This window comes from Rutilus rutilus (genome assembly GCF_951802725.1).
Source record: "Rutilus rutilus genome assembly, chromosome: 1".
Taxonomy (NCBI): domain Eukaryota; kingdom Metazoa; phylum Chordata; class Actinopteri; order Cypriniformes; family Leuciscidae; genus Rutilus; species Rutilus rutilus.
Window position 1 is genome coordinate 57,170,059 of NC_140209.1, and position 26,078 is coordinate 57,196,136.

A 26,078-nucleotide genomic window follows, 5' to 3' on the forward strand; every position below is an offset into this window, starting at 1 on the left:
GTCATGTGAAATAACACATTAGCATATTGTGTGTATAATATTGTTAGCATGACATCAAAATGCCTTTAGGTTAAGTTACTCGGTGGTCGTCTTGGTAATGGCCCCGGGCAGCTGTTTTTTCTTCTCTGTTGGTGTGAAAGCAGAGATGGTCTTATATTAGGGAGATGAGAGGGTCTGTATCTCTTACACTAAAAACTTAATTGTAATTTAATACATATTTAATTCATTAAAATTATGTGTGTGTGTGTGTGTGTGTGTGTGTGTGTGTGTGTGTGTGTGTGTGTGTGTTTTACCATCATTCATTATAAAGTGTTATATCATCATTGTTAGGCACACAGTAGTTGACACAACATTCATTCATTCATTCAATCTTTATTAAGGACACAGAATCCCGGTCCATAGTGTTAAAAGAAATCAAAAAGGAAAATAATAGTAATACATTTTTTTTTTTAATTACATAATACATTATTTACACATATAAGCAAGAGCGCCAGTGCTTCCAGATTCTTGAAGTAAACCTGACCGAGCTTTTCCTCGGACAGACCAAAGCTTATACAATACAGTTTGACTGATTCAGGACTCTACACCTAAATGTATAGATACAGTGCCTAATGCCAGCTGGACAAGATCTTATTCCACTGTTAATAAACATCTCACTTGCACTGCTGTGCCGCGGTACTTTCAATAGCATTCTCAGAGAGTCATTGTATGCCACCATCAGAGCCTGCATGCTCTTCTTTTTGTAGCTGCGCCAGAGGTGCGCAGGATGCAAAGGCGAGCAGAAACTTTTAAACAATACAATTTTGACATTGGTGGAACACGTGAAACTTACGAGCCAATACATTAGCCTGTCCATATAGTTTACACCTCTGCCTAAACAAGTCTCTATCGTCCGAAAGGTCATTTGTAATATAGTGTCCAAGATATTTAACCTCATTTGTGACCTGTAGAACATTTCCACAAAGGTAAAAGTCTGGGAACATCAACTTCTGATCCTCTTTTGTTTTAACAATCAGTATGTGGCTTTTTAAAGCATTATACTAAATATCAAATGCATCGCCATAGGAGGAGCAGATATTCAGAAGCTTCTGCAGGCCTGCACTATAAGGGCTTATCAGTACTAAGTCATCTGCGTACATCAAATGGTTACACAAGACATCACCAACAAGACACCCAATATTACACTCATTAAGTTTCACAGACAGGTCATTAAAATATAAATTGAACAAAGGTGGAGACAAAATTCCACCCTGACGTACTCCATTACTCACTTTGAAACATTCTGATAAAGAGTCGCCCCATTTCACCCTCATAGTCTGACAAGAATACCAAAAAAATAAGAATCCTAGTAAGGTATCCTGGAACACCTCTTTCTGTTAGTTTATCAAACAATTCACCATGATTAATACGGTCAAAGGCTTTCGAAGAATCTAGAAAACACATGAATATTGTAGACCCCTGGTTGTTGTATTTATCCAATAGTTCTTTAAGTGCAAAAATGCACATGTCTGTGCCAAGCCCATGCTTGAAGCCAAATTGGTTAGCTGTGGTGTACAAATATGGCTCAAGTCTCGTCAATAGAATCCTTTCAAGCACCTTTGACACAGAGCTTGCCAAGGCTATAGGCCTATAATTATTCATGTCACTAAGTTTACCGGTCTTGTCCTTAATCACAGGGACCAATACAGTCAACAAAAGTGACTGTGGCAAAAGGCCATGTACCAAAAAACCTGTAAAACAAATGGCCAGTAGAGGATAAAGTCTTGTTCTGGCATATTTTAAATGTTCAGATGTAATATTATCCAACCCACAAGGACTTCTTATTCTTCAACTTTCTATAGTTCTTTCTATAGGCTTTCTATAGCCCCGCCCCTTTTCACAGCACCCCTGACACAGTTATACAAATCATAATAATGCTTTTGCCAAAGCTGACATATATTCTCGGTCCCAGTCACCCCATTGATATTGGATGAAATAGAGCTTCTACTGCTATTAAAGGATTAGTTCACTTTTAAAAAAAACTTTTGCTGATAATTTACTCACCCCCATGTCATCCAAGATGTCCATGTCTTTCTTTCTTCAGTCGAAAAGAAATTAAGGTTTTTGATGAAAACATTCCAGGATTTTTCTCCATATAATGGACTTCAATGGGCCCCAAACGGTTCAAGGTCCAAATGACAGTTTCAGTGCAGCTTCAAAGGGCTTTAAACGATACCAGACGATGAATAAGGGTCTTATCTAGCGAAGTCATTTAAAAAATAAATAAAAAAGTTTAAGTTTTATAAGCACAAATGCTCGCCTTGCTCTGTTCTGTGCGTTCGTGACGTCATGTAATACGCAATTATGTTGAAAAGGTCACGCTTGACGTAGGCGGAAGTACCGAGTCATTGTTTACAAGTTGAACGTGTAAACAAAGTCAAACAAAGTCAAACGCCGTTTACAAAAAAAGGAAGTTAAAAGGTAAAACAACGATGTCGGACGATTTTGAACTTAGAGGAGAAGATGAGATGGAGTTTTTCGCCCTGCCCTACCTTTTTGAACCGGAATACACAGAGGAAGAAATTAGACAGATGGAAGAGACTGCTGCGGCGACACACACCTCTCAAGCATCGGGCAGACGAAGATCTAACGAGACGTGGTGGTGCACATGTGGCAAATGCCAACCATTGCCAACAGAGGAAGAATCTCAATGCTGCCACGACTGGACCATTTCAATCCCGCCATTAGAATCAATTATTGAGTCAGCTGGTGAGACCCTGTTTACATCTCGCTGCATTACCCAACAAAATGGATTTCCACCGTTACTGAGCAACTTTTAGAGGTGTTTTTTAGTATGCCCAAAATTAACTGGAGACGCCGTCCGTGTAGTATGATTACATATTATACATATTTGATCATTTTTCATATTTTAACGTTATTTAAAAGTGATTGACTGCACACATTTCTTTTATTTTACAGTCAGTACAGGCTGGTGGCATACAGGATAGTTCTGGAATGGATGCTGAAAGGGGAGAGATTGGGAAGACGCAACAGAAGGGTTCTTCCATCCTGTGTTGCCAGTGCCATCAGACTGTCATACCCTTCTCCATCAGGACAGTATGTAGGCTTCAGAGAAGCAGAAGAGGTTTTTGGTCTTTTGTAGGAATAATAATTTGAATTACAATGTTACATTTTTGATAAACATAATTTGTTGTGGCTTGGTTAGTATTTGTTACTTACTGTAATTGCTGTAGTTTTGTTTTTTTCATAGTCAATGTTATTTGTTGTTGTATATACAGTACATCAACACTACATACTTATTGATGTCTCACACAAATGTTTATTTTGGAAGAATAAAACAAATTTGAGAACTACAGTCGTTGATGTTTAATTACAACTGATGTAGGGTACCATCAGTATTTCACACTAACACCATAAATATTTTTTTTGTTTCACCAACGGTGTTTTCTGTTTTCACATCAATAAGAATTTTTTTTTGAAAAACTATAAAACAACGAGTAATAATAATAATAATTGTACATTAGACTATAACATTTTTAAAGTAAATTAGTGTCCAAATCGTGATAAACACTTTGTAATTACTTCTTGCTTGTCAGGCCTTGGTGTTAGGGCTATGTTCTGAGGCAATGGGTGATGAGTCAAATGAGAAGAACTTTCCTTGTAAACAACGTTGGTGTCCAGCCGCTGCTGTACAACTTTCTCAACCAGAGTCTCTCTGAATTTTTGAGTGGTTTGTTCAAAAATCGCTTTGGCTACCCATTCTTTGGTATGTTTGGGGAAAACCACGTTGTACCGAGGTACACCTATAATTGATGAAACGTAACAATAAATTATACGATTTGTATTGATTACATTACTATAATAGAATGTTCACATTTGATTCTCAACTTGATTAACTTAGATCTATTGTCATCACCCAACATATTGAAAAATCTTTAGTAGTTACGCACAATATGTTGTTTTCCACTTACCAGTAGTGGTTGTTGCTTGCTGACGACCTACATTTTCATTGTGGTCAAGGATAGCGAGTTGTGTTCGTGCAACCATGGACGCATAATGAAAATGCAGGTTCTTTGAGCAGTATTTCAGTATGACAGAATGAAAAGAAAAATTTGTATACGGTGTACCTACATGTACATGTGTATGTACATATATACTATGTGTATATAAATAACTTACCAGTGTGTTTGAAAAGAGCCATTTGCCTCAAATCCTTTTGAAGTCGTCCAGAACAAGACTCTGCAGTGTGTGGAAGGCACGCGAGTCTTTTCCAAGCCATTTTTTTCTGCGTTGCTGTTCCGGACTGAGATCATTGTGTGCAAATTTTTTCGGCTTTCCTTCTTCAAACCAACTGTGCACACCTGTAATGTGATAAAGTATGGACTTTTTCGATCAGTTCTTGTATAAATACATGAATACGCAAAAAAGTAATTATTATACAAATGTATAAATTATAAACATAGAAAAATAGATGTTTATGGTCCAGCAACCCCAATATTTAAAACCTTACAAGAACAAAGTTTAGCTTTCTCTAAAGAACAAAGTTAAATTTGAACAAATAGTAAAAAAAAATGTGTTTTTTTTTTTTTTTTTTTTTTTTAAGAAAACAAAAAATGCAGAGTGTGTCTTGTTGTGGTTCAGGGACTCATATATATAACATCAGTACAGTATAAAGGCTATGTTTATGTAACGCCCCCCCCAAAAAAGGTAACAAGTGTGCGTGTGTATAAAGAAATTAAACTTAATATTAAAACATTACAGAACTTACGTCAGGGTCACCTCCACAAGTTGCAGAGCAATACCATAAATGGTTGCAAATACTTCGTGTCCATGGCTGCAGCTCTCGATTGTCCTTGTATCTTGACATGGAGCACAACTTTTTGGAAAGTCCTGAAAAACAATCATTTTAATTATAAAATAATTAAAAAGGACTGACAATATAGTGCATACCAAGGTTAATTTAGTACTTCACGGTTTATTGTAGCAATTTTTGGATGCATGCAAACAACACATTATATATTCCTACATAGGAATAAATAAGCTTTGGACTGTGTTGCTTTTTTGGATAATTCATAATTAATATCTCTCTCTCAGTCTCTTGTGAGACAGTTACCTTTGACTACCTGCCAAATATCAAATTCGTGGTGAATGTTGGGATGTTCTACACGCATAATCTTTCTAATAGATGGCGATCTGTCTGTGGTCAGCACGTCTATTTTGAGTCCTTGTTCTTGTATTGTGTTCACAGCCCTCTTGAATCCTACTGGCTCCATGGCCACAGAACTGGATGCTTCAGTAACTTGAAATGCAATACCATGCTAGATAAACAAGGAGTGTGTGTATTTTCATTGATGTTCAAAACAACCAACATATATATATTTTTTGTACTATTAAAACCATTTTAAATTGATCATAACATCGCAAAAACTGCCAGTAATGTTACTGTACTTCACTTTAAAATACTGAACACCTACTAAGGTTACTTAAAATTAATAACATACAGGATGTAGAATTATGTCATGTAAACTGACCTGCACCAATTCAAAGTGAACAATCTTGTCTGTTGTGTCATCCATTAAACTGTATGTGTTGTATTTCGCCAAAAATCCAGGGCTAAAAGAACCACAAGTACAAAACATATCAGTGTTGTTAAAATTTTCTAAAATTGTCCAAAAAAAACTACATTTACTTGCCTGTCTGACCTCCCATCTCCGGACAAATGAACTGGATTACAGAGTTTAGTTTGTAAATGTAAGTCATTAATTGCTGCTTTCTGTTGTTCTTTATATTCTTCATCAATGACTGGAGTAAGGTAGGAAGACTGAATGTCAAAGTAAGTGGTTTTATGGGGTATTTGAAGGTTGAGCAAAGTTTTTTTTTTTTTTTTTTCACATTCCCAGTGAACACGGAGAACACTTCCCACAGTTACTTTTGTGGTCTTTGTTATTACTGATCCACATTCTTGACATCTTTTGAACAGCTCCATGACATTGGGCTCGTTGACAATCCATTTTTTCTGTTTCCAATGCATTTCACATTCCTCTTCTTCTGTGCTTGTGGTAGACGTTGATGTTGAACTCAGTGGCTGAAAACTTTCAAAAGATTAAAAGGATCTTTCTTGTCCGATGGAGGATCTATGGGAAAGCAGGCTAACATCAAGCTCCAAACTTTCTTCTAATTGCTCTTCCATCTGTTCTGGTTGATTATACACAGGGGCCTGTGAAATTACATGGATTAAAGTTGGTTTATAATAAAACTGAATATAAATTAGTAATGCAAATAGTAGATTTAATACATTTATTACAGTGTATCTGTGCATTTTTAATGATACAACATCATCAAATTATTAAATACTACATTTTTAGAAATAATTGTTTTCCCAATGTCTAACACAAAAGCATAATTGACCATAATTTCACTTTGTAAACTGGTCACAAATTATGGTACTGTACTTACAGACTGGTGGGAGTGTATTGCAGGGTGGGCAAAATATATTCCAGATGATGAGGGTGTTTTCCTGTTTCCAACACTTTCAGGACTTGTGAGCATTAAACGAAGTTTAGACGGAGCATCTGCAAACTGTCTCGTGGTAGTTCCTGGATCAGAGTCCTGTTGCTTTACTGGTGTTGACTGTGTAACGCTTCCTGGACCTCCAGCTCAGCGCTATTGTCTTTTGCTAGGGACTCTAGATTTCCACGAGATGGATACTTAGGAGTAAAAAAAACAAACATTTTAACACGTCTATAGTAATAAGAATATATTAGTGATAAACATTCACACGTTATGAAACACATTGACGAGAAAAAAAACGCCAATGCATCTAATATAGTAAAAAAAAAAAAACATACATACCTCTGTTTGCTGTAAAAACGTATTGGGCACAGCCGACGCTTTCAGAAACCGGCGATCTCCTTGCTGGGAGGGTTTGAAATCATCGTCGAAAAAATTATCACTGCACACTCTCTTACATATTAGAGCATGTTCGGGTGTGTTGATATCCAAGTGCAGCGCGAGCAACAGTTTCAATCGCTCAGGATTGTGTATAGGAAATCTATGAAAAGTCAAAAATTTCTGTCCTGACGAAAATGTTCTTTTAGGCTTTTTAATATTAAAACACCCAGGATACGCACACGAAATGGGCATTTTAAACAATAAACTGACACAAAGACATTTGAATATATGTATATGGTCCTCCTTCCCCACATTTGTAAACACTGACTCAGTACTTCCGCCTACGTCAAGCGTGACCTTTTCAACGTAATTGCGTATTACGTGACGTCACGAACGCACATCACAGAACAGAGCAAGGTGAGCATTTGTGCTTATAAAACTTAAACTTTTTTATTTATTTTTGAAATGACCGATCGTTTCGCTAGATAAGACCCTTATTCATCGTCTGGTATCGTTTAAAGCCCTTTGAAGCTGCACTGAATCTGTCATTTGGACCTTGAACCGTTTGGGGCCCATTGAAGTCCATTATATGGAGAAAAATCCTGGAAAGTTTTCATCAAAAACAATTTCTTTTCGACTGAAGAAAGAAAGACTTGGACATCTTGGATGACATGGGGGTGAGTAAATTATCAGCAAAAGTTTTTTTAGAAGTGAACTAATCCTTTAAGCATCCTGACTTCTTTCCAGAAATCATTATAGCTATTTTGCAAGTTAGATGCAAGGGAGTCTGCCCTTAAGGTATTCTCATTCCTCTTGATGTACCTGAGAGCATATTTAAACTTAGCATTAGCCCTTTTCTTATGTTTGAACACAGATCCAAATCTTGGCTTTTCTGCTACCGCCCAGGCCTTAAATGCCTGCCGTGCCTCAGTGTGTGCTTCTTCCACAAATGCATTCCATCCAGATTTGCCAGCATAAGCATTATTCTTTGGTTTACATAGGGGCCTGCCTAACCTAATTATACTATTCTACACTATTATACTATTACAACACTTCATGTTTTAGGCTATTTTAATTAAACAACATACAACACAATATTTATAATTAAATTAATAATTTTGTCTTTATTCATTAAAGTGCATATTATAAGCGTCATATCATATGCATACATGCAGTCATTACAATCGAAGTCTTATGTAAAACCTGAAAGCCAAAGAAAGAAAACATCTGTATTTTTTTACATTTACATTTAGTCATTTAGCAGACGCTTTTGTCCAAAGCGACTTATAAATTAGGACTAAATTGAGCGAGTCATCGTGAAGAGGCAAAATCAACGCAAGAAGTGCTCAAAATACGAAGTTCAGGCATTTTTCAGAGTAGCATAAGCCCGATAAGCGAGGATTTAAAGGAAAAGGAAAGATTTTTTTATTTTTTTTAACCTTTAATCTGTTTATTCGCCCATTTATTCGGCGTGATGGAAAGATGTTGAAGGGACTATTACGAAAGATATACCCATTATGACCCTTTTAAATGACAAAAAAACTACAAATGAATATCAATATAACTGAAGATGTTATGTATGAGTCTCTTCTGAACTCCTGGAATAGAATATTGCAAGTATGCAACTTAAAAAAAAAATTGTCTAGAGTTCTAAGGTGGTGTGCGTATGATTCTGACTTCAGACCAAATGTCCTTGATGGAAGATTTAAAGGTTGGGTCTCAAAAGGAATTACAACCTAATACTCTTTTATGCACAAGGGAGCATTTATGAGTTTTGAATTCTTACAGAACAAATATGGTTTAGGTCAAGACGATTTCTATAGATACTTACAGGTTAGGCATTATTTTGATCAAAATATAAAAGTAACATTGGAAAAATGCAACTTGGGGTTCCTGCAGACTTTCTTAACATTAATTACATAATTTTCTCTAAATAAATTAGTTTCTAAGTTATACAAAGCCATTCAGCAAGGCAAAAAAACTAACACAGAGTACAGGGTGGGCCATTTATATGGATACACCGTAATAACATGGGAATGGTTGGTGATATTAAAGTCCTGTTTGTGGCACATTAGTATATGTGAGGGGGCAAACTCCTCAAGATGGGTGGTGACCATCACATATACTAATGTGCCACAAACAGGACTTTAATATCACCAACCATTCCCATGTTATTACGGTGTATCCATATAAATGGCCCACCCTGTACATTAAGAGGATATGGGAAATTGAAGGTAATATACAAATTTCAAATGAAAGTTGGGTGAATATACACTCACCTAAAAGGATTATTAGGAAAACCATACTAATACTGTGTTTGACTCCCTTTCACCTTCAGAACTGCCTTAATTCTACGTGGCATTGATTCAACAAGGTGCTGAAAGCTTTCTTTAGAAATGTTGGCCCATATTGATAGGATAGCATCTTGCAGTTGATGGAGATTTGTGGGATTAACATCCAGGGCACGAAGCTCCCGTTCCACCACATCCCAAAGATGCTCTATTGGGTTGAGATCTGGTGACTGTGGGGGCCATTTTAGTACAGTGAACTCATTGTCATGTTCAAGAAACCAATTTGAAATGATTCGAGCTTTGTGACATGGTGCATTATCCTGCTGGAAGTAGCCATCAGAGGATGGGTACATGGTGGTCATAAAGGGATGGACATGGTCAGAAACAATGCTCAGGTAGGCCGTGGCATTTAAACGATGCCCAATTGGCACTAAGGGGCCTAAAGTGTGCCAAGAAAACATCCCCCACACCATTACACCACCACCACCAGCCTGCACAGTGGTAACAAGGCATGATGGATCCATGTTCTCATTCTGTTTACGCCAAATTCTGACTCTACCATCTGAATGTCTCAACAGAAATCGAGACTCATCAGACCAGGCAACATTTTTCCAGTCTTCAACTGTCCAATTTTGGTGAGCTTGTGCAAATTGTAGCCTCTTTTTCCTATTTGTAGTGGAGATGAGTGGTACCCGTGGGGTCTTCTGCTGTTGTAGCCCATCCGCCTCAAGGTTGTGCGTGTTGTGGCTTCACAAATGCTTTGCTGCATACCTCGGTTGTAACGAGTGGTTATTTCAGTCAAAGTTGCTCTTCTATCAGCTTGAATCAGTCTGCCCATTCTCCTCTTACCTCTAGCATCAACAAGGCATTTTCGCCCACAGGACTGCCGCATACTGGATGTTTTTCCCTTTTCACACCATTCTTTGTGAACCCTAGAAATGGTTGTGCGTGAAAATCCCAGTAACTGAGCAGATTGTGAAATACTCAGACCGTCCCGTCTGGCACCAACAACCATGCCACGCTCAAAATTGCTTAAATCACCTTTCTTTCCCATTCTGACATTCAGTTTGGAGTTCAGGAGATTGTCTTGACCAGGACCACACCCCTAAATGCATTGAAGCAACTGCCGTGTGATTGGTAGGGATGGCTGACGCGAAACAGTCGTTCTGAAGCTTTGCAAGATCCCGAAGCGCAGATGTTTCGAAACACTGATCCGAACTGGATTCAAAACACCCATGTCACGTGACTATGGCCAAAGGAAGCCTCGAAGTGTTTCACTAAGTGTTTCATCAGGTGTGGTCCGCCGAATCAGCGTTTGATTGACACGGTCGGAAACAGACCACACAATCGCACATCTGTATAAAAGTGAAATCAACGCATATTGACCTCATGGGTTTTTGTGAGAGGAGTTTGATTTTGAGATAGATTTTGATGATATAGTGACATAGTGCAATTTTTATTAGTTATAGGCTATTTAGGCTTACATTTAAATTTACACAACACATTGACTGATAGGCTAGAGACAGACAGAGTAGGCTATACATATAGTGACACATTAATAGATACATAGATATAAATATATATAGACAGCTAGATTAATAGATAAATACATACATATAGATAGATTATAGATACATAAATACATAGATTATAGATAGATACATATATAGATACATAGATTATATCTAGATACATATCTAGGTACATTATCTAGATACATAGATAGATTATAGAAACATATCTAGATACATAGATTCATATAGAGATACATAGATAGATAGATTTGGATAGATAAAGTGGAGGCTCCACAGAAGAGATGCCGTACATGGTGTGGGAGCATTTCCGTTTAGAAACCCCAAATAAAGTGAGATGTGTGTATTGTGATCGGCATCTATACTGCAACAATACATCATCCATGATGTGCCATTTGAGGAGCACTCGTCCTGCCATTTTGCAGGGTGCAGAGGATGGCATTCCCCCTGTACCTAGGCCTGCTACTGACACTGCTGGGCCATCTAAGCAAGTTATGCATTGTTTGAAATATAATTATAATTGAAATATAATTACAAACTGTTGGGACACTTTTTAGAAAGTCCATAGGCCTGTGTCAACCTAAGCCCTACAACCTAACGTCCCAATCACAAATGTCAACATCAGGCCCATCATCATCATCATCAACAACATCAACACAGGACAGTTTATGGGAACTTTTTGATAATCGTATCCGTGAAACCCAGATGATACACAATGTATAGAGAACATTTCTGAAGCTGATGCCACAGTGGAAGTAAAAAAATACCTCAACGATACGTTTTTGCCCAGAACTCATGATCCCCTAATTTACTGGAAAGAGAGAGCAGTAATCTTTCCTCATTTTTATGTCCCTGCTAAAAAATATCTTTGCATGCCAGCAACAAGTGTCCCTTGTGAGAGGATTTTTTCAAAGGCTGGAGAAATTATCTGTAAAAAAAGAAGTAGGCTAAGTTTCAGATTTTGAATCTGAATCTATTTTTGAATAAAAATCTATAAAAAAGTGAGACATTGTGGCTTGATCTCTTTTATTAATATTCATTTTTCATGACCAAAATAACATTATGCACAGTGAGGAGCCTGCAGGTTACAAGCTTCACATATAAAAAAAATACAATAATAAAAAACAACACATTTTTTAATGGCTCCTTGTCAAGGTTGTTTCAGATTAACACCTGCAAGTGACCACTAGGTGTCACCGCTGAGACGGGTGTCGGATTGTTTCGAAGCCTCGACACGATATGGCACATTTGCTTCAACTGTTTCATTGATTCACGAAGCCTCGATCTGCCCATCACTAGTGATTGGTTGATTAGATAATTGCATTAATGAGAAATTGAACAAGTGTTCCTAATAATCCTTTAGGTGAGTGTATATTTGTCTCTTATTCAGAATTAATTATTGTTTATTTGCAACAACACCACCTTCAAATAATTTGACATGGATATTTTTCTTAAGTTTGTTTGGTTTATTTTTCCAGATAAAGTTAAAAATATATTATCCATTTGTAAACATATTTTTAGGGGCACTAAGCTAAGAAAAAAGTACTCAGCTGTTGAGACCTGATTAAAACTCCTCCATGTACAGTATAGAAAGATGTTTGAATATTGTTGTGAGAGGTAAAGCTGATAGGTTCTCTTACGAGAGGTCTCTCGTACTGCGTAAGATATCTTACGCTGGGGAAAATCCTTTTTCCGCGAGATATTGAAGCCAAAAATTATCCTTAATTTTGTAATAATGCAAAACGCGTTGCGGCAGCATACAGACATAGGCGAGGCAGCTCGCGCGCCTATTGGCTGTTCTGCGGCAACTGCAGCAGCCTATCGAGCGAGGCCTGGCGTGACGCCAGACCCAATGAGGGTGCTTCGCGCCCGCTGCGTCACATCCCGCCGAAATGGGCGTGGTCTAGGTCTATAAATACCGCTCGCAGGCAGCTATTATCTGATTTTTTTATCCTTCAAGCGAAGCACACGCATCGCTGGAGCTGGAGAAGAAGCCGCGCCGTCTGAGAGAGAGCACCTTCAGCGGGACGAGTCACTGAAGTCGCTGGCCGCACCGCCTTCCTTGCCTGCCTGCTGCGCTTTCCGGCGCTTATATCCTTTTATTCTCTGTACTCTGTGTGTGTGTATGTCGCCGCCGCGACACACATTCTAAAAGAGCAGCGTCTTTTTCAAGATGCCTTCCTGCGGCTCGTGCAGAGCCACACTCAGCGACGGAGACCGCCATGTTATCTGCGTTTCCTGCCTGGGTGAGGAACATGCAGCTGTCATGCTCGCTGACGGCGGCTGCCCTCACTGCGAGCTTATGCCCATGGCGACTCTGAGGACTCACCTGGCTCTCTTCACCGAGACTGCTCCCCCGCCCGCCGCGGTGTCGCGCCGTAAAAAGCGCCGTGCCCAGCGGGTCCCGGAACCTTCCCCCAGCCGCCAAAGCTCGCCGGTTCGCCCGATTATAGATACATATCTACACAGCAAATGTGACTGTTCCAGTGTTTTCTGCAGCCAACAAGCCGGTTCTCTCACCCGCTTGCCTGCACACAAATGCCATTTTCACGGCTACCCAGATAAATCCCCAAGAGAGTGTATTTTCTGGTGTCCCGGCCACGGCCGATGGTGTCTCATGTGTAGTAAGAATGCCCACTGCCCAGTGCCCATCTCTACATACAAGCACAGCCCGTCACACAGGGCCCGCGCACATAAAATCGACTCAGATCGGTTGCGCTTCAAACGTGGTGAATGTGCCCACTACCCAGTGCCCAGAAACACCACGTTATGCATGTCTCACGGTTTCTGTAAAAACGAAACCAGCGTGCATTCGCTTCACTCAAGCGAACAATGCTTTCAGTGTGATAAATGTGCCCGCTGTCCCGCGCCTACATCCACACATAGACATGACAGTTCCTACGGGACTCGCCCAGCCCTCCCCCTCGCAGCTGTCCACCGCAGAGGAGTCGAGCGCGGGCAATCTGCCCGCTGTTATCAGCGCGCCCCATGCCTCAAATGTCACGAGCGCGACGCTTGTGTTACAGCACACCGAAGCCTCTCCATCGCTGAGCGAACGGAGCGCGCTTCGCATTCAACCCCTAGCTATTCATGCAGACGCATGGGCAAAGCTACCCGGGGTTTCGAAGTGGGTGCTGGACATTATAAAAAGAGGCTATTCGCTACAGTTTCGCTGACGCCCTCGCCGCTATACGGCGCGCGTCGAGACCACGGTAAAAGCAGAATTAACACATTTTCTTCGAGCCGAAGTGGCGAAACTATTGAACAAAGGGGCCATAGAGCCTCTCTCTCAAGTTCAGAGCGAAGGGGGGCTATACAGCAGATACTTCCTGGTACCGAAAAAAGACAGGGGTCTCAGACCCATACTAGATCTAAGGCAACTGAACAGAGTGCTTGTGAAGCGACAGTTCAGGATGCTCACAACCAGAAAAATCCTCGCGCATATTCGCCAAGGAGATTGGTTCGTGTCAATAGATCTGAAAGACGCGTATTTTCAAATACAGATAGCGTCACGTCACAGGCGATATTTGAGATTCGCCTTCGAGGGCCAGGCATATCAGTACACAGTCCTGCCGTTCGGTTTATCCCTGGCACCCCGTACATTTAGGAAGTGCATGGATGCGGCACTCGCACCCCTCAGAATGAGGGGCGTGCGAGTACTGAACTATTTGGACGATTGGCTGATTCTAGCGCAATCTCGCTCAGTGCTCATAGTGCACACGACCATTTTACTCGATCACCTCGAGAATTTGGGTCTCAGTGTCAATTGGGCGAAGAGCTCTCTGTCCCCCAGTCAGACGATATCTTTCCTGGGCACAGAGTTGGACTCGCTGTCCATGATAGCGTGACTATCACCACAGCGCGCGGTAGACATTCAGCGTACAGCGAACTTGTTCCGCTGCGGCGCGTCTGTCCCGCTCAAGAAATTTCAGAAGATGCTGGGTCTCATGGCCTCAGCATCATCAGTGCTCCAGCTGGGCCTGCTCCGCATGCGCCCGCTGCAGTTTTGGCTGAAAGCGCGAGTCCGCGCATCCGGTCTGCTTCGCCTCAAGGTCAATCAGAAGTGCGTCACAGCTCTGAAACCTTGGAGAGCGGACGACTGGTACCAATCAGGTGTAAGCCTGGGGACTTCCTCGAGGGTGAGAGTGGTGTCCACGGACGCATCCACCTCGGGATGGGGAGCGCTGCTCGAGGGCAGACCGTTCTTCGGCCAGTGGTCAGAACGGGAGAAGCTCCTGCACATAAACTGCCTCGAAATGCTGGCAGTAGACAACGCACTGATGCGTTTTTGTCCCCAAATAAAAGGACGCCACGTCCTGGTCCGCTCGGACAACATGTCTGTGGTTTCCTACATAAATCGCCAGGGCGGCCTCAGGTCCAGGAACCTGTACAGGCTAGCAGAACGCCTCCTGGTATGGGCTCAGCGCAACCTGCGCTCGCTGAGAGCAGCGCACGTGTCAGGGCTCCTAAACATAGGACCAGACAGACTGTCCAGGAACAATGTTCCGGCAGGCGAATGATCTCTACACCCACAGACAGTCCAACTGCTGTGGAAGAAATTCGGCAGAGCGGAAGTAGACCTGTTCGCGTCTCAAGAAAACGCTCACTGTCCGGAATTTTTCTCCAAGAGCAGGGACACGCTGGCTCATGTATGGCCCCGCCGCCCGCTCTATGCTCCCCCCCCCCGTCTCTCTCCTGCCTCTGGTGATAGAGCGGATCAGGGAAGAAGGATGCTCAGTACTGCTTGTAGCACCGTTCTGGGAAAACCAACCTTGGTTCCCAGTTGTGATGCAGCTAGCGAGCACTGCCCCGTGGCCAGTGCCAGTGAGGAGAGACCTCTTCTCTCAGGCCCACGGCTCGATCTGGCATCCTCACCCGGAATTGTGGTCCCTTCATGTCTGGGCCATCAACGGGTACATGTTGAACTCCCTAAGGGAGTATTAAACACGATCACGCTGGCTAGAGCTCCGTCTACGAGACGGCTCTACTCCTCGAAATGGTCAGTGTTTTCGGGCTGGTGCACATCCTGTGGCGTGTCACCCACAGACTGTGGAGTGACGGAGGTGCTTTCCTTCCTACAAGAGCTGTTGGATAAGGGCAGGACCCCTTCCACGCTCAAAGTTTATGTGGCGGCTATAGCAGTGTTCTCAAGAACAACGCTTGGTCAGTCAATAGGAAGGAACGATTTAGTCATCCGCTTCCTTAGAGGGGCTAAGAGACTGAATCCTCCCAGACCTCCCTCAGTCCCCGTATGGGACCTTTCTACGGTACTGGAAGCCATGAAAGGTGGACCATTCGAGCCTTTACAGACGATTGATCTGAAACATCTCTCTTTCAAGACTGTGTTTCTGCTGGCTCTCGCTTCAGTAAAGCGCATAGGGGACTTACACGCGCTCTCTGTGAGCGCGACGTGCATGGAATTTGGGCCTAATGACTCAAAAGTTATACTCAAACCTAAGCACGGTTATGTTCCAAAATCCCTCAACACACCGTTTAGGGCGCAGGTCATCTCCCTGTCAGCCCTACCGGTCCCTGATGAGGAAAGAGACGCGGGCCTCCTTTGCCCAGTCAGGGCATTACGAGCTTATGTGTCTCGCTCGTCTGTTTTCAGACAGACAGAGCAGCTCTTTGTTTCATTCAGCGAGCGTTCTAAGGGACTAGCCACGTCGAAACAGAGCCTATCCAGATGGATAGTTGATGCTATAGCGCTAGCATACGCCTCCAAGGGCATAGAGTGCCCGTTGGGTGTCAGAGCGCACTCCACGAGAGGCATGGCCTCTTCGTGGGCCTGGTCGAGTGGGATTGCCTTGCAAGATATTTGTACGGCGGCGGGCTGGGCCTCCCCGTCTACATTTATAAGGTTTTACAACCTAGAGGTTTCCGCCCTGCAGGCCAGGCTGCTGTCGGTCTAGTTAATCAATATTATCTGACCTGATGCTATCAGCTCAGAATGCTGCGTCTACTGAGCACAGCTCGATGATCGACAGTGAAAAGCAGTAGCACAAGATGTGCCTGGGCAAACTGTGTAAGACCCACATTTCCCCATCAGTTCAGGCCATACCCTGCCCTGTCTGTATGATGAAATTCGCGTCTAAGCGACGCTGCCATATGTGGAAGAGTACGGCTTTGCCCCTCCCTCTTCCCGGACTCCCTGTGAGTTCTCTGGGTGATTGTGCACTATATGAACCCCGGGCTTTCGCCCTTGGGTCTTTGGTGTCAGATCTCAGCATGCACGGCGTTTTGCATTGGGTCCCCTAGCGTAAGATATCTTACGCAGTACGAGAGACCTCTCGTAAGAGAACGTACTTGGTTACTAACGTAACCTCGGTTCTCTCTAGAAGAGGGAACGAGTACTGCGTATCTTGCCGTGCATGCGCATGCTCTGGTTGCTTCGATGATGAAAAAACAGATAATAGCTGCCTGCGAGCGGTATTTATAGGCCTAGACCACGGCCGTTTCGGCGGGATGTGACGCAGCGGGCGCGAAGCACCCTCATTGGGTCTGGCGTCACGCCAGGCCTCGCTCGATAGGCTGCTGCAGTTGCCGCAGAACAGCCAATAGGTGCGCGAGCTGCCTCGCCTATGTCTGTATGCTGCCGCAACGCGTTTTGCATTATTAAGGATAATTTTTGGCTTCAATATCTCGCGGAAAAAGGATTTTCCCCTAGCGTAAGATATCTTACGCAGTACTCATTCCCTCTTCTAGAGAGAACCAAGGTTACGTTAGTAACCGAGTACGTTTTCTTCATGACTCGATAAAGATTTGATTGAGTACTTGTCTCCTGGATATTTTATACTGCCATTGTAGTTTGTTTTAATATTTTTATGACCCAAGAACTTAAGTCTAATTTGCTCACTAACTTGAGCAGCATAATAATAATCCCTGAGGCAGGGAAGGCCCAGCCCCCCTTTCTCCTTCATCAACTGCATTGTTTGATATTTTATCCTACCCCTTTTATTTTGCCAAATATATTTTGCCAATATGTTATCCCACTCATCAAAATGTTTTTGAGTTATCCAAATAGGAAGACATTGAAAGAGGTACAAGAAACGAGGGAGGATATTTATTCTAATTGAATCCACCCGAGAGTGTAAACTCAAAAATGGGACATTGTTCCACCTTTGTAAGTCTGATCTTATTTTTGAGATTAGAGGAACCATAATTGGCAACACACACATCATTTTGTCAGAATAGCTCCCAAATATTTAATGCTATCTGATTCCCATTTCCATTCATATGTGTTTTTGATCTTTGTAGGCGGATTGCAATTCAGCCTTAGAACCTGAGTTTTAGTAATATTGATTTTATAGCCCGAAAAAGGAAGTGACTGACTGGGATCCGTCAAAAATATTAATATGTCGTCAGCAAATAGAGCTAATTTTTGTTCCCCTGATTTTAAAGGAACCCCTTGAATTTCTGTGCTCTGCCTAATCCACTGATCTAAGGGCTCAATAAATAAAGAGAAAAGTAGTTCCGATGCTCCACAGCTGTGGCGGGTTCCTCTTTCAAAATTAATAGATTTGGATAAATCCCTGTTTATTTTAACTCTGGCAGTAGGTTTGTTGTACAGTGCAGAAAATGTCTCAACCAAGTCAGAATGAAAGCCAAATGCATCCATTACTTTATATTAAAATGTCCATCGTACTGAATCAAAGCTTTTTCTGCATCCAAATTTATAAGAGTTTCTAAATTGCATTGCCTGACATGTTTCATTATCAGAAGCGCTTTCATAATATTGTCTTGCGTCTGCCTCTGTCTAATAAAGCCTGTCTGGTCTTTTGTGTATGAGTTCAGGTAACATTACCTCGAGACGTTTACATAATATGGAAGTAAATAATTTGTAATCGATATTGAGTACACTCACAGGGCGATAGTTTCCACAGTCAAGTTTGTCTTTATTTTCTCTGGGGATAATAGAAATAATAGCCTCTCTCCACGATGGAGGAATAGTCTTCGTTTCAAGTACTCTGTTGAATGCTTTCATTAATGTGAGTTTATACCATTCGGAATTGAATCCATCCGCACCGGGGGCTTTTCTGTTTTTTAATCTCTTAATTGCGGATATAATTTCTTCCTTAGTAATTTTTGAGATTAGCTTCTTGTTCTGATCATTTGTGACTTGAGGTAAATTTAGGGAAGATAAAAATGAATCAATTTCAGTAGCACTTCTTAATTGTGGCTGAGAATATAATTTCCGTATAATTTGTATTTGTTCTAGGTTAGTTTCAATTTGATTTGTTTCGGTATGTTTCATTTTGAAAATTGTTCTCTCTGCCTGTTGTTTCCTTAATCTATATGACAAAAGTTTAAGCGCTTTCCCTCCAGTATCGTAGTATTGTTGTTTTGTAAAAAGAAGCTTTTTTTGAATGTCCTGTGTGTTTATTTCATTTATCTCCTTCTTTACTTAGAACATATTTACTTTCACTGAGTCCTGTAGAGAAGGTGAATGTTCTTTCTGTAATTCTTTAAATTTAATCTCGAGACTCTAACCCTTTACATTAGAAGAAATTGCAATCATTTTCCCACGAAGCACTGCTTTTAAAGTATCCCATAATATAACTGGTGAGACTGCATCATTGTCATTGTATTCCAGATAGGATTCAATTTCAAATTTCTATTTATTCATGATATCCTTGTCATTCAGAATATTCGTATTTAATCTCAATAGAGTAGACTTTATTTTACGATTAAGGTTAAGGGACAGATATATCGGATTGTGGTCTGAGAGTGCACTTATTCCTATGTCACAATTTATCACTCGAAACATATCGTTTTTAAACATCAAGAACAAGAGTGTAATCACGCCCTGTCGGGTTAATTTCCCTCCATATATCTACTATTCCCACTTCTTTCATGAAATTATTTACTTTTTTATTTTAAAAAAATGGTGTCGGGTTTGCCATTTGAACGGTCATTTTTCGGATTTAATCGAATGTTAAAATCTCCCCGACATATTTAAACGCCCTGACTCTTTGTTGTCATTGTTTCAAGTACATGCATGCTTGTAAAATGACCAGTCACTACCTGGTGGAATATAAACATTGAACAGACTCACTAAGGTTCCCTCAATTTTACCAATTACCATAATGTACCTCCCCTCTTTATCTTTGTGTTCAGATATGAATTCGAAATTGAACGCACTGCACAACAAAATCGCCACTCCTCTACGTCTACCTGAGTCATGTGAGGAGAAATATACTTTTGTGTACCCCATTTTGTTTAATTTAGCATGGTCATTATCACTAAGGTGGGATTCTTGTATGTATGCTATCTGGACCTTGTCAATTTTCAGTTGAGGTAACATTTTTGACCTCTTAATTGGATTAAGTATGCCATTTATGTTAAGTGATACAAGTTTTATTGGTCTATTAAACATGTGACTGTATCAGTGGTTAACCAAACAAATAGACATGGTACTCTTCCCTTCTCTGCGCAGAACAGCAGAGTATAACGAATTAAAAACATACGCAAAATATGAACATACAGAACAACATAAAATATACCAAAATGACAAAAAGGTGACTTCCTATGTTTAGACCCTAATAGGCCCACGGGGGCACTCTAAGGCAAACCCTTCAACTGGGTTCAGTGAAGGGGGTCCTTGTTGGTTCACAGCATCTTGAAAGCTCTACCTACATAACCCATCTATTCAAAATTCACAGTCTACTCACCACCGTGTCTTAATAATAACTAAAATCACTTGGAGGTTTTCCACATCACTTAGTTTCAATTTAATCCGCTGTCGCGCCTGGGGTGGTCCTCCGGAATGTGCAAAGCTTATCCTTGTAGCTGGTGTCTCGAGTGGGGTTGCGTGTAGCCTTCGTAGTGCGCCGATTAACTCGGGTCCAGGACTATGGGATCAAATTCCCGCCAAATATATAGCGGTCACGTGTAAAAAAAATAATAAGCGTGAATCAAAAATGTAAAAACACATGTAAAAATATATTGCACAAACTGAAAAAAAGAATGCAAAATGATCAGAATAGCAAACAACGTGGTCACGGATCAAAATATAATAAGCGTGAATCAAGAAATAACAAGCATGAATAAAAACTTTAAACACATTAAAAGTTATTTTGCACAAAACTTATGGTCATGCTTTCTTAAAAAGTATGTTTTCCTTGGTTTTATTACTGTGTACTTTGTGCTTTCTTGCATTTTCTGCTCATATTTTACTCTTTAGCGAACCAGAGCGTGTTGCAGGCACGGCAAAGATACGCAGTACTCGTTCCCTCTTCTAGAGAGAACCGAGGTTACGTTAGTAACCGAGTACGTTCTCTTACGAGAGGTCTCTCGCACTGCGTAATAACTTACGCTAGGGGAACACAGTGTAAAACGCCGTGCGTGCTGAGATCCAACACCAAATTCCCACGGGCAGGTGCCCGGGGCTCATATAATGCACAATCATCAGGGACTCGAAGAGAGTCCGGGAAGAGGGGCTAGAATAGCATCATTCCCGTAAATAAGTAGTGCCCTAAGGACCTAACTACATCAATAGTGTTCCACACAGTCAGGGTGAAAAAACTCAGCCTGGACTGAAGAATATAATGGGTCTTACACACTGCCCATAGAGTTATTTTTTCGATCAGCGAGCTGTGCGCAAGCAGTTTCAGTATTCTGAGCCGATAGCATCGGGGTAGACATTACTGATTTATTAGACCGAAAGCAGCTTAGCCTGCAAGGCAGGAACTTCTAGATTATAAAACCTTATAAATGTAGACGGGGAGGCCCAGCCTGCCGCCATACAGATATCCTGCAAGGCAATCCCACTAGACCAAGCCCACGACGAGGCCATGCCTCTTTTGGAGTGCGCTCTGACACCCAGCGGGCATTGCAGGCCCTTAGAAGTGTAAGCCAGTGCTATAGCATCAACTATCCACCTGGATAGACTCTGTTTCGACGCAGCTAGTCCCTTAGAACGTCCGCTGAACGAAACGAAGAGCTGCTCTGTCTGTCTGAAAACAGTCGAGCGAGACACATAAGCCCTTAATGCCCTGACCGGGCAAAGGAAGCTCGCGTCCTTTTCCTCATTGTAAACCGGCAGGGCTGACAGGGAAATGACCTGAGCCCTAAACGGTGTGTTGAGTATTAGGCACGTACCCGTGCCTTGGTTTGAGTATGACTTTCGAGTCATTTGGCCCAAATTTAATGCACGTTGTGCTCACTGAGAGCGCTTGCAAGTCCCCTATACGCTTTACTGAAGCGAGAGCCAAAAGAAACACTGTCTTGAGAGACAGGTGCTTGATATCTATTGAATGGATTGGCTCAAATGGAGGACCTTTCATGGCTTCCAGAACCGTAGAAAGGTCCCACATGGGGACTGAGGGGGGTCTGGGAGGATTCAACCTCTTAGCTCCTCTGAGGAAGAGGATAACCAGATCGTTCCTCCCAAGTGACTGGCCAAGCGTCTGTTTTGTAAATGCTGCTACGGCCGCCACGTAAACCTTGAGCGTGGATGGGGTTCTGCCCTTATCCAGCAGCTCTTGCAGGAAGGAGAGAACCTCCGTCACCCCACAGTCTGGGGGTGATATGTCACGAGCTATGCACCAGCTAGAAAACACGGACCATTTCGAGGAATAGAGCCGTCTAGTAGACTGGGCCCTAGCCTGCGTGATTGTGTTTAACACTCCCACCGGGAGGTTAGCGGGTACCCGTTGATGGCCCACGCATGTAGGGACCACAGCTCTGGGTGAGGATGCCAGATCGAGCCTTTGGCCTGAGAGAGGAGGTCCTTCCTCACTGGTATCGGCCATGGGACAGTGCTTGTCAGCTGCATCAGAACTGGGAACCAAGCCTGTTTTTTCCAGAACGGAGCTACAAGTAGCACTGAGCATCCTTTTTCCCTGATTCGCTCTAATACCTGGGGCAGGAGCGGGACGGGGTAAAAGCATAGAGCGGGCAGCGGGGCCAAACATGGGCCAGCGTGTCCCTTCTTTTGGAGAAAAACTCCGGACAGTGAGCGTTTTCCTGAGACGCAAATAGGTCTACCTTTGCTCTGCCGAATGTCTTTCACAGCAGTTGGACTGTCTGCGGGTGTAGGGACCATTCTCCTTTATTCTTTATTCTTTCACGAGTTCACACTTACATATAATGAAGGGGTAAAGTTTAATGCGTATTTGGCGTGCTGTCCGGAGGGAGGGCTCCGAGCTCGGAGTTCGGCCCGAACCCAGAGTACTCCCCCCGTATGTAAGTGTTTAGGACTAGAAGCGTGGAGAAGGGGTGGTGGAGGGATGCTGCAAACTGTCAATGGAATGAGGTGAGACTGCTGAGTATATATGCACCTCTTACCATTGATTGCTGAGTGCTCTCCACTTGTGTTAATTATCTGAACGTGTTCCTCCCGAACCTTGTTAATAAAACATCATTTATTCTTTATTTCAAGGATAGCCCCTTGAGATGTACCATCTCATTTTCGAGGGGATCCTTACAATAATGACGAACAGTACAAGATAATAAAAAATAAATATTAAAGATAATTCCAAACACATAAACACAAAGACACACACACACTCGCATACCCACGCACACTCCAACAATGCTCCCCTAAACTAGCCCCCCATCCCCCCATCACCACCCAGTATTACACAAACTTTGCACAGACAGGGTATGATCAAAAAATAAATAAGTAAATAAATAAAATAATAAAATTAAAAATTAAAAATAAATCCCTCAGCGAAAAATAGATATAGATATGAAAAGATATGATCGACCTAAGTGAGGAAGGAAGGTTATTCCAGTCTGATGGAGCTTTGAATTTGAATGCACGACGACCAATTTCTTTACTGATTCTAGGTGTAACTAGAAACAGTTGGTCCATGTGCTTTAGGTTGTATTGAAAGCTGAAAGGGATTAAAAGGTCTTTCAGATATGAAGGGAGATTAAAATAAATACATTTGAAAATAAGTGTTAACCAATGGAGTTGCCTTCTGGACTTCGGGGCAGGCCAGTTCAAGGACTCATACATTAGACAGTGATGGGTTCCATAAGGACACATGAGCACAAATCTACAAAGACTATTATATAATACATTAAAGGAGAACTCCGGTCAATTTTAACATTGAGCTCATTTTTTTGTACATTTGGAGTGCTGTCAGTACAGAGAACAACGACAAAAATCGGTTTTGCCTACAATGTGTTATCCTCTTTTTTAAATTTGCACCCTGTTGACTTCAATGGGGCAAGTTTTAAACCTGCTTTTAGCCTCTTAACATCCTTGATGTGTCATTACAAGTGCACAGGTCATGTGAGTGATTCCTTCGGAGTGAACGCGGGTGAATCTGACTGCAGTAGATGTGAAAGAAATATATATAAAAATTATGTTTATTCAGCCAGCGCACATACCTGTATTTACATCCTGTTTTCGGTCGAAGTCCACAGTAATCGATTGTCGAGTTCATGCTCAGTCTGTTATTGAGGCCTGATATGTCACTTCTTAGTTCCTCAAATTGCTGTCTGTTTTCCTGGCGAAATTGCCTCAGTTCTTGCAAGATCTCTGCGTCCGTCATCTTCTGCTAATTGCTATTAGATGCTAGTTAGCCTTGACGGTCGAGGATAAAACTGTATTTCACTGCTCAAGATGCCTCAGAAACAAATGGGTAACACTTTACAATAATAGTACATGAATAATCATGTACTAATACCTGAATTAATAATTACTTTACTATGAACTAATGATGAGTTAAGACATGTATTAATGAGGTACTAACCTTAATTACGACATGAGTATCATGAATTCCTACATGAATATACCATCTTAACTACGCGTTAGTACATGCTTGTTAATTAATGTATTAATTAACATTTCGAGGTAAAGTAAATCAAACATGCTCTAGATCAGAAGAAAGATGTACTAAAAGGGCACAATGTTAAATTGTTCATAAATTTAACACCATCAATTGTCACATACATCATTGAATGACACAAGATGTCTTGAAATATTTATATTAAACCTACTCATTGAACACACATTCCGTTTTAAGTGATTCCACTGCTGCTTTCAAGTGTAAAATACCTACTACACTAGCATATTCATTAAACAGATGCAATTTTCAAAATTAAAATCAGTGTTAGCACAGATGATGGTTATTTTCTGGATTTGTTTACTGTCTTTATATCATAATGCAGTCGGATGTTAGTCTTGTTTGCTGGCTCTTCTTTGGGGCCACTATTGCCCCTTCAAAATTTGTCCACTTTTTTCCTACCGTTCAGTTCCTTCTCCATCTAAATTCAGGCACATCACCTCTGCTCTTCCACTTCTTTACAAACCACCGACAAGCACCAAATGATATCTGATTTAGAAGAGCTGAATATGTATAAAACATGTGTAATTGATACATTTTTGAAGATTTACTCTTGGATTTTCCAAGTAATTAATGATGAGTTAGTAATGATGTGCCCCCCCAAGTAAAGTCATGACATTATGATACATTAACAAGTCATGAATTCATGTTACTTTCCAAGTAATTAATGATGAGTTAGTAATGACTTGGAAAGTAACATGAATTCATGATTTGTTAATGTATCATGTAATTTCTTGTGTTGGCCCTCCAAGAGTAAATCTTCAAAAATGTATCAATTACACATGTTTTATACATATTCAGCTCTTCTAAATCAGATATCATTTGGTGCTTGTCGGTGGTTTGTAAAGAAGTGGAAGAGCAGAGGTGCTGTGCCTGAATTAGATGGAGAAGGAACTGAACGGTAGGAAAAAAGTGGACAAATTTTGAAGGGGCAATAGTGGCCCCAAACAAGACTAACATCCGAAAGCATTATGATATAAAGACAGTAAACAAATCCAGAAAATAACCATCATCTGTGCTAACACTGATTTTAATTTTGAAAATTGCATCTGTTTAATGAATATGCTAGTGTAGTAGGTATTTTACACTTGAAGGCAGCAGTGGAATCACTTAAAACGGAATGTGTGTTCAATGAGTAGGTTTAATATAAATATTTCAAGACATCTTGTGTCATTCACTGATGTATGTGACAATTGATGGTGTTAAATTTATGAACAATTTAACATTGTGCCCTTTTAGTACATCTTTCTTCTGATCTAGAGCATGTTTGATTTACTTTACCTCGAAATGTTAATTAATACATTAATTAACAAGCATGTACTAACGCGTAGTTAAGATGGTATATTCATGTAGGAATTCATGATACTCATGTCGTAATTAAGGTTAGTACCTCATTAATACATGTCTTAACTCATCATTAGTTCATAGTAAAGTAATTATTAATTCAGGTATTAGTACATGATTATTCATGTACTATTATTGTAAAGTGTTACCAACAAAGGAAACATTTACGGTAGTGTCTTGCCCCGTCCTTTAAGTTAAATTCTTACTATATTATCAATATA